The sequence below is a fragment of the Salvia hispanica genome, unplaced genomic scaffold (genome assembly GCF_023119035.1).
Source record: "Salvia hispanica cultivar TCC Black 2014 unplaced genomic scaffold, UniMelb_Shisp_WGS_1.0 HiC_scaffold_1282, whole genome shotgun sequence".
NCBI classification, from domain to species: domain Eukaryota; kingdom Viridiplantae; phylum Streptophyta; class Magnoliopsida; order Lamiales; family Lamiaceae; genus Salvia; species Salvia hispanica.
The window spans coordinates 1-9,433 of record NW_025951563.1 but is presented as its reverse complement, the minus strand read 5'-3'; the positions used below and the strand labels follow the sequence as shown (position 1 = coordinate 9,433).

General features: G+C 30.2%; 1 pseudogene; it reads right to left on the bottom strand.

Moving 5' to 3' along the window:
* Positions 1–2,498: 2,498 nt before the first annotated feature.
* LOC125198209 lies at positions 2,499–3,911 on the bottom strand (annotated as a pseudogene).
* Between the last annotated feature and the right edge of the window lie 5,522 nt (positions 3,912–9,433).

Genomic DNA, 9,433 nt, shown 5'->3' with positions numbered 1-9,433 from the left:
TGTTCACATTCTTGAATGATACATAATTTTAGATGGAATAGTTTAATAAAGTAAAGTAAAAAAGATGATTGAATATTTTAATGAGAGAGAAAAGGGGAATTTATTTCTAAAATAGAAAGTGAATATCTTGAGTATGACAAACTAAAATGGAAAGGTAGACATCTTGAGTTGGACGAGGGTATGATTAAAAACTTATCACGATTTAAATCAAAATAATAAAATTAAAGTATACTCCCTCCAACCAAGAAATTTTGTCACATTTTCTCATTTTCGTCCATCCCATAAAATTTGTCACATTTCACTTTTTGACACTAACTCATTTCCACTTACATTTTATTATGAACTAGTAATAAATAAAAACTCATATTCCACTAAGTTTTTTAATTCACTTTCCATTACATTTATTATAACCCGTAACCGGTCAAAGTGTGACAAAAGTTATGGGACGGATGTAGTAATATTTTTAATTAATAAAAATAATTAAAGTAGTAATTTTGTTTCTTATAGGATAACCTGAACTTAATCGATAATAATTTCATATGAATTTATGTCGGATTATCGTGCAAGAATTGTCGACCTAATATTAATAGTTAAATAAGTAAAATCGAAATAAGCATGCAAGTGAATATAAAAGTATGAAATGATAATTACTAAAATAAATAAGCCATAAATTTAATGAATACTTAAATGGTAATGAATCGTTAATTAAATAAAAAATTGGTTCTAACATAAATCACTTAAAATATGGATTAGTTTGCTGCATGACGCAGCTTGTACTAACCTATTATACAAAAGATTAAGTTTTAAAATGTTGAGAGTTGAGTCGGTGCTGTCTTGTTACCAAAATCATTGTACAAATATATCATTAAATAATAAAATAAGGGAGTAAAGCAATTGAAGCAAAATGAATAAAGGAGTGCAGCAATTAAAACAAAAGCTGGCTTAAATGATAAAATAAGGGAGGTAGCAATTGTATCAATACGGTCGTTTAACAAGATCGACACCCAATGCGTGTTTCCACCACAACAGGGGTCCACTCCCCAACAGAAGAAGATGATTTATTTAATTCATCTACTAATATAATTTTAACAATAATGGGAATAAGATAATACACATATGTAAAAATAAACTTTAAAAAATAAAGTAACTTTAGTTTAAATTCGAAAATTCGACCGTGGTGACTGACAGACTAAGGCTATAAATGACGGATTTATTAGTTTGGAAGCTAGAAATGATATAGTATAATTAGTTAGCATTTTGGTATTAGGAGTTAAAAAAACTACGTATATTGTCAATCTTCAATTAGGAATTTTTAAATTCAGAATTAAAATGTATTAAGCAATATATCTTATCAATATAGTTATGATTTAATTAAGACAGATGCACCATATATCCAAATATACTGGAGTTCGCCTCTTGTGTGAATGTGACATAAGAGTAGATTTATTTTCTCACATCAGCCAAATAACTAAGCAAGTCTTCTCATGAATTATGATTTAGGACAAACATATATATTCATTTTTATTAAAATCCAATGGAATAAAAGAATTTAAAATTTAAAAATAAGATCATTTTTCCTACGACGGAATCCTTGCAAACGAGTCGTTTATGTATGCGATAAGGCATCTTAATTTTCAACACAACGTATGCTATATATTACAAGAACGTTTGCATATGATAATATAGGAGTACTTATTTTTTTAGAATGATAAAAATGCCTTCATCAACGATAAATATTAGAATGATAAATGGCCCAATAGCATTTTCTAATTACTAAATTCAGAAAACTTGTTCTTTCCTTTGGGCCTACTATATAACACAGGCTTTGATGATTTCATGCTACAGAGAACATAGAAAGGCTGGGGAAGCCCAACATTGTTTCAGATAAAAATGCGAATTATATTTATCAATTTCAAGGAAAGATACCCTAATTGTATCGAGTGAGAATGACAATAGAATAGAAATGCGAATTATTTTTAACTCTTTGATTGCAAAGATTTGTGGTGGATGCATCCTTTTAATCCCATTAGAAGCGAAAATTTGTTTTTTATTTAATTTGTTCATTCTTACTCATTAATTTATATGTTTGTTCGTTGATTTTGAATGGTTATTCATCATTTTCATTTATCACAAAAGTTTTACTAATAATTTTTTTTAAGTTAGGTGATTCTTTACTGTTTTAAGCCCACTCTAGGGGTCGTTTTTCTTCGCTCCACACCAAAGCGAAAAAAACAAAAGAAGAATGAAACGCTCTATTAACATGAAACACAAACTTCAAAATTCCATATCAGTTTATAAAAGATATTGATCACTTAATTCTATTATTTTATTTTTCTAATATTATTACTGTTACAATTATTGCACTTAGGCATTCGCTAGAAAATGAGCATCAAGTAAATGAATGTGTAGTTTGCCATCCAACTTGATATCAATAAACATTTCATAAAATAAAATAACTTGATTTCCATACACACTGGCAATAACCGAGCCCTACAAATCGTAAATATTGTACCAAACACACATTATAGGTAAGTAGAGTACAACATAGATTTGCATGTAGCACAAGCATACTACTAATACTACCTCATTGGAAAAATTGGAAAATTTTCCCATAACCCTAATTAAGCAAGCTATAGAAATTAAATAATGTTTCATCAAACGAACCGGAATAAACCAAATCGTCCAAAATGGGCATGTAATTGTAGGCCTCGAAATCCAGATGCCCATTTCTCAACTTGTCTATCCAACAATCTGTTGCACTACCACTCTCATCGAAACTCCCCCTTCAATTTTCGGGAAACGGGCCGCAGATTCTGTCGTGGCCGCCCTCCCAGTGGCCTCGTGGGGCGGCGGTTCAGGAATTTGAGGGCCCCGGGGGGGCCTCTTGTTCAAATGGGTATTCCAGTAGTTCTTGACTTCGTTATCGGTCCGACCGGAAGCCTTCCGGCAATCAACGACCACCTATAGGGGAAAATAAAAGTGGTTTGACCGGTCAAACCAAAACTACATATAGTCATAATGTATTTTTTAGACTCACACCAGGTAACTCAAATCTCCGAACTATTATTAACTGAATTGTGCATTTTTTTATAAATGTGTGCAATTGAGTATAAGATAGTAAAAGGGCTTAAGCCCCTATCAATTTTTTTTACTTTTAGTTATATAATCTCATCGAACTTTGGGTATTTTCTATAGATTATTGTACAAAAAAAGTCTATCAACTTAAAAAAACCTTAGTATACTACAAATATTCTGTCAAAAATTTCAAACCCAAATTTAGAATATATTGCCCATACTAAAATAAATTTATGCGTTCTATCCTGATTGAATGAATAGAAAGTGGGAATAATGATCCATAAAGCAATGTACATGAGTTTGTATCCAAGAGATCTTGAAATGATAGATTTTGCCTTTTCTTCTATCTAGTTTATTTCCCTAAAAGTATATTCAATTTGGTTTAATAATAAATATAGAATTAAAACAAATGTCCAACATAAACAAAGATCCATTAAGTAAAATAGTGAATTATTACCGGTTGCCTAGAAGCTTATGCAGCCTAATAATAAGATCCTTCTCATCTTCAGACATGATGCCTCTTTTGATGTTAGGTCTTAGGTAGTTCTTCCATCTCAGCCTGCAGCTCTTGGCTCCTCTCGTCAATCCTGAACCATAGTTGTAAACATTGTCAACAAATACAGTCAGGGGCCTGCGGATGCAGAAAAATAGATTTGGAAAAAATTAAATTGAATTTTTTTCCAGAAAAAGAACTTCAATTTTGCCTGAGTTCTTGGATACAGCGGTCCAGTTGCCTTCGCCGTGGCTCTCCACATATTTCTTCAGTATCAAATCCTCTTCTGGTTTCCAAAACCCTTCCTCAAACTTGCCTTCTTCACTTCCTCTTTGCCCTCCATTTCTCTCTCTAGATTGAGCTTTTGTTTCTCTTTTTAGACTTTGTGTGTGGATGTAGTATATATGTAGGTGGCTTTATTATTTATACTAGAGTTGGGGGGTTGAGATTGTGTTCCCTATTCATGCATGGATCTTGTGATAACTAAGAGTGTCCCTTAAAAAGGGAAAGGAAAATAAAATAAAATAAAATTCAGGTGCCTAAATTTTGACTGGAATGATTATGGAAGTGGACCCTTTTCTTATTGGTTTATTAATCTTAATAAATTGTGAAAGGAAATGCATGTTGTTTAACTTTAGAAAATTTGAAATGGAAAGGCATGATTTGCCAATTATTGGATGACAATGAGACAATGAACTTGACGTGCATGCATTTATATCCTTCCTTTTGGGGTTCATATACATGATTACGTAGAAAGCCTTTATAAGTACTTGATACATCCTCCATTTGTAAAATAACTTTAGCTAACTCGAATTTTAAGAAATATTTCATATATCTTATTTAAAGTGCATTACTCTATTTTATTTTCTCTTTACTTATCTTTTCAAAATAACACTATATAAAATTCCATATCAAAAATAAATATTGCGGTGAGACGAAGGGAGTATGGAGGAACGTGAGTAGAAAAATTAATGAGCATATGTCTCACTTTTAGATATTACTAGTTTCATTATAGAATGTAGTATAATTGATTTAGTTTAGTGTGGGCCCACTACGAAAAAAAAAATGAGACTTTAACTTAATGGATATTCTAAAATAACAAATTGGGACATTAATTTATGGAAGGAGAAAGTATTATTTTTGGAGTACGAATTGATTTTTCTAACTTGAACCCGTTTAGATTTAAGATTCAAACATTAATCTCATTTATAAAAGAAATTTTATGTTGTGAGAAAATTTAGTATAAAGTCTCAAAGTAATATTGATTTTGTATTACTGCAATTTAACTAGGACCTTGTGATTTGTGAAGGATGTGGTATATGCTGGTTTTGTGCTGAGACTGAAGCACCGATTTAACACACAAGTCTTGAATTATTTATAGTGAAATTTATTTGAAGAAAAACTTAAAATTACATAAAAGAATTTATATAGTCTTGTAAAGGAAATTGTAGAAGTCATTATAAGTAACTTGATAATAATAGTAATAATAATATATACGAATAAGTTACAAATAATATATGGAGAATGAAATTTAGCATCAAGCTCCTCTAACCAATTAATAGTAGTAGTGGAGTACTATTTTTCGTTTAAATTGAATAAAACATGCAAAACTTATAGACTGAGTATTGCAACCAATTTGGGTATTAATTAGATGTTGTTAGGGTTGGAAAGATTTCTTTATTAGTTATTCATGGTATGTGGTGTTAAATTTGTTTGATCAACTATCCTTGTCTGTGCAATTTAGGCTATTTAGCTTATAAAATTCAAAGAAATGATAATCAATCTGTCATCAATATATGCTTCTTATTTTATAATGATTGAAAAGAGAATAAAATTGGTCATAGCTGAATAGTTTCACTGGGAAAGTTAGTTCGTTTCCAATTATGATGTTGATGAATATAACTGCTGACATTTGCAGCTTTTTTTAGTAGCCACTCACGCACATCTGAAAAGTAAAATGAAAATTGGGATCATCAGGTGATTCCATTTTGGTCATAGCAGTATTATATTGGAGTAGAACTTATAATCATATATATCTCCAAAAATTTTAAAAATTAAAATCTTTGCATCATTAATATTAATTGATTGCAGCCGTCGAGGTGTAAACTAGTTTAATTTATCTTTAAACTTTAGAATTGTAAGCATTATACACATATCATCCCTATAATGCATTATCGAAGATTAAATGATTCTTACAAAGATGAATGACACGAGTGATCATTTACATCCAGCACTACTCTACATTTGTTTTTTGTTTTGTTTTTTTTTTTTGACATATTATGAACTCAATTTCACTTCCAAGCTGTTGAATTTGATTCGATTAGAAAAACAATATCAAAATTAATACACCTAATCCTATTTTCTTGCAAAAAAAACACCCTTGATGCAATGCAAACAGTAAGAACTAATTATTGCACTATGGAATATACACACATCATAATTTTAGTGATCTTTTAGGCTGTCCCCTCTGTCTCTCCCTAAAAAAAAACTCAAAAAAAAACAGCTTTGGTTAGGAGCATGTGTAATTCTTACAACTGGTGAATATATCACAAAATATAGGGGTTGGGGTGGGGTTGCAATGTATGAATTGCTCAATGATATGATTCCACTAATAAAACAAAATGAATCATCATAAGATATCCTCATGCATGAGTGCTTCTTTTCTTGCAGGCATATGTTTTCTCTTCTTTTAATTCTGCTTCATCAACTTTGCAGCCTATCATTTTTTTATTCCAACTAGCTACCTTTCATGCCCACGTATATCGTCACCCACCTTGAATTTTCACCAACACACCAATAACCTCATTTAATTTATTGAGAAAAAATTGTGTAGCACTAGAATTTCAGCTATTTGGGGAATTAAATGCATTATATAAAAAAAAGGACCTATATTTGATTATAATTTTTCTTAATTAACTAAGCTTAGGGAATGCTACATACACAATTAGGACTCAGCCACAGTATATATAATATATGGATGTGGTTATCATAGAAACTAGTACTATAAAACACTTCATAAACAATAATTGGTGTAACTTGGAGTATAATACAAGTCCACAACAAAGACGAAAATTTGGGTAGGTTTTAGGAAGAGTGGGACTAAAAATAATCTAAAAACCAACATATTTCTCAAAGCTTTGTATATTTGTTTTCAATTTTCATACTTGTGGCTAATGAGTTCAGTTTTTTTGTTTATACTTTTCTATACACGGAAATAGAATTAGAATTTTTATTTAATTGAATTATAATTCAATTCTAGATCGTTCGTTAAAATAAAACTGATACATTGATATGAAGTGTGTTTGCATTTTCGTGCGTGAAAATGTTCAATTTGAGAACTATTCGAAATTTCAATAATTTGCTTTTGATATAAATTACAATTGTGGAATTGGAAGAATTAGAATTGTATTACAAATCCAAATCCAAATCTTTTGCAATACCAAACATTAAATTTGAATGGGAGACTTCAATTCTAATTTCCATTATCACTTGTCACAATAAAAGGCTAAGACCCATCTCCAATCATACATCAAATTTCATTTTAGGTGTAGAAAACTTCTCCGATCATACGCAAATATAAATTTAATTATGTTTTTTTCTATGGATCAACACCAAATATGACTGTAAGTAGCTACTATAAAAAAATTACGAGACATATACTTAAATATAGTGTGAAATTTGAATTTGATGTAAATGGTTGAAAAAAAAAATATTTTTATTACTAAAAATTAGTTTTGACTTTTTGTAAATAACTATAAACGGTCTAACAAAATATGGTTAATTAGTTAAAGCAAAAACCACTTTCTTTTCTATTTTCTCAATCCACCAATAAAATTAGCCTCTTAATTTATTTATTTTTCCTCAAAATGTGGTCTGGTTTCTTAGTTTGAATTGTCTTAATAACTTTGTTTTTCTAAAATAGTCTACTTTGATATTTGTGAAAATAACACGTGGAGCTAGGCTTTGGGCCCAATTCACTAAGATTAGGGTGGAACGGGTTACCCGCATTGACAAGTCGGGTATCGTACCCGATTTTAGCCAAATTTGTTGTCCCAATACCCGCCCCGCGACATACCAAGATTACCCGATACCCGTGTCGGGTATCTCGTGCCACATTGCGGGTATCCATACCCGATCCAAAATCCTAATAAAAAATTGAAAACCATAATAACCGTCAATGTTCCCTAATTTACATTATTAATATTGATGGTAAAACGTTGAATAGATTGAGAATAAAAGTGAGAGGACACTCTATAGCTAGTTCCAATGAGTTTTCAATCGTATGTTCGTTGGAATATAAAAATATTTTAAAAGAACTCTTAGATTATATAAAGTACTCCCCTGTTACACCTTAATAGAGACATGCATTTTATTTTCTTCACTCATTTTGAAAAAATAATAATATAAATACTATTCTCTACATTATTATCTCTCTTACTTTATTTTTTTCTACGTTCTAACTATTTATTTTTAATTTTTCAAAATGAGTGCATATATGGCTATTATTATTTAATTATTTAAATTTTTTTCTCCACTTTAACTATTTAAAACACCTCTATTAATATGAAACGGAGGATGAAATATGGCTAATACCAATATTAACGGGTATTGTCGGGACTAACGGGTATACCCGCAAAACTCTAAAACACACTACCCCATCCGCTCCGTTTTCCGTTATCGTTGAGTAACAAGTACCCAATACCCGACGGATAGCGGGTGGAGATGGAATACCATTACCCGCTACCCATTTTGCCGCCTAACTTAGACATATCAATTTAACTACGATCTCAATTTTGTCCTTATCATTTCTATGGGCCAACTAAGTCAGCTAAAATATTAACTAAGCCCAAGCTTTATTCAAATATAGCCCAAAACGAAGAGCCCACACCCATATAACCTCTCTTCCTCTTTAAACATTCAATCGTTCATATTGCTGATGATGTTCATCATTTAATAATAATTCGAGATTTTAATATTTATTAAATTTATTTGATGGTTAAAATATGTATATATTTTATCGTAAATTTTGATTGAGTAGAATATAAAAAGAAAAATAGATTAATCTATGCACGATTATTAGCTACCTTTCGTTAACATAATACTCCATTAGTCCACTTTAAGAGTCCCGATTTACTATTTTTGGGTGTCCCACTTTAGGAGTTGGTTGGAATATTCCATAATTGGTAATAGGCCCAACATTCCATTCACCTTTTTTCACTCATATTTTATTATAAAATTAATATATAAAAGTAAGGCTGATCACATTCCACTATCTTTTTTTCACTAACTTTCTTTATATTTCTTAAAATCCGTGTTGAACTCAACGAGGTACTCTTAAAATGGGACGGAGGAAATATTTTGTAACTAGAAAAACATAAGAAGAAAAGCTTAAGAAGAACTAGAAAATAATAAAAGTGAACACATCAATTATTACTGAAAAAATGGTCTAGAAAGAAAGTCAGAAAGATTAATCACAATCACATAAAATTAGTGTCTCGATGATAACTCAATGCACTAATTAGTATAAATGGGCTTAATATATTATTGTGTAGAAACGTACGTAAAAGGCAAATAATAGATTCATGGGCGAGGAATGTTTGCGTGAAATATACAAGCCCTAATCAATTTAAACGATATTATATGTTATATATAAGTTTTTAGTTTAAATTGTGCAATATTTCTTAGTCCCAATAATATCAAGTACATTTACGAAAAGGCACATACTAGATTCATGAAATATTTTCTTAGTCCCAATAATATTTAATTAAATAATTTTTAGCTTACAGTAATACAAATGTTGTAGTCATCTCAGGGATATAATGATGTTTTTTTTTTTTTTTTTTTTTTTTTTTTTAATCGAAAACG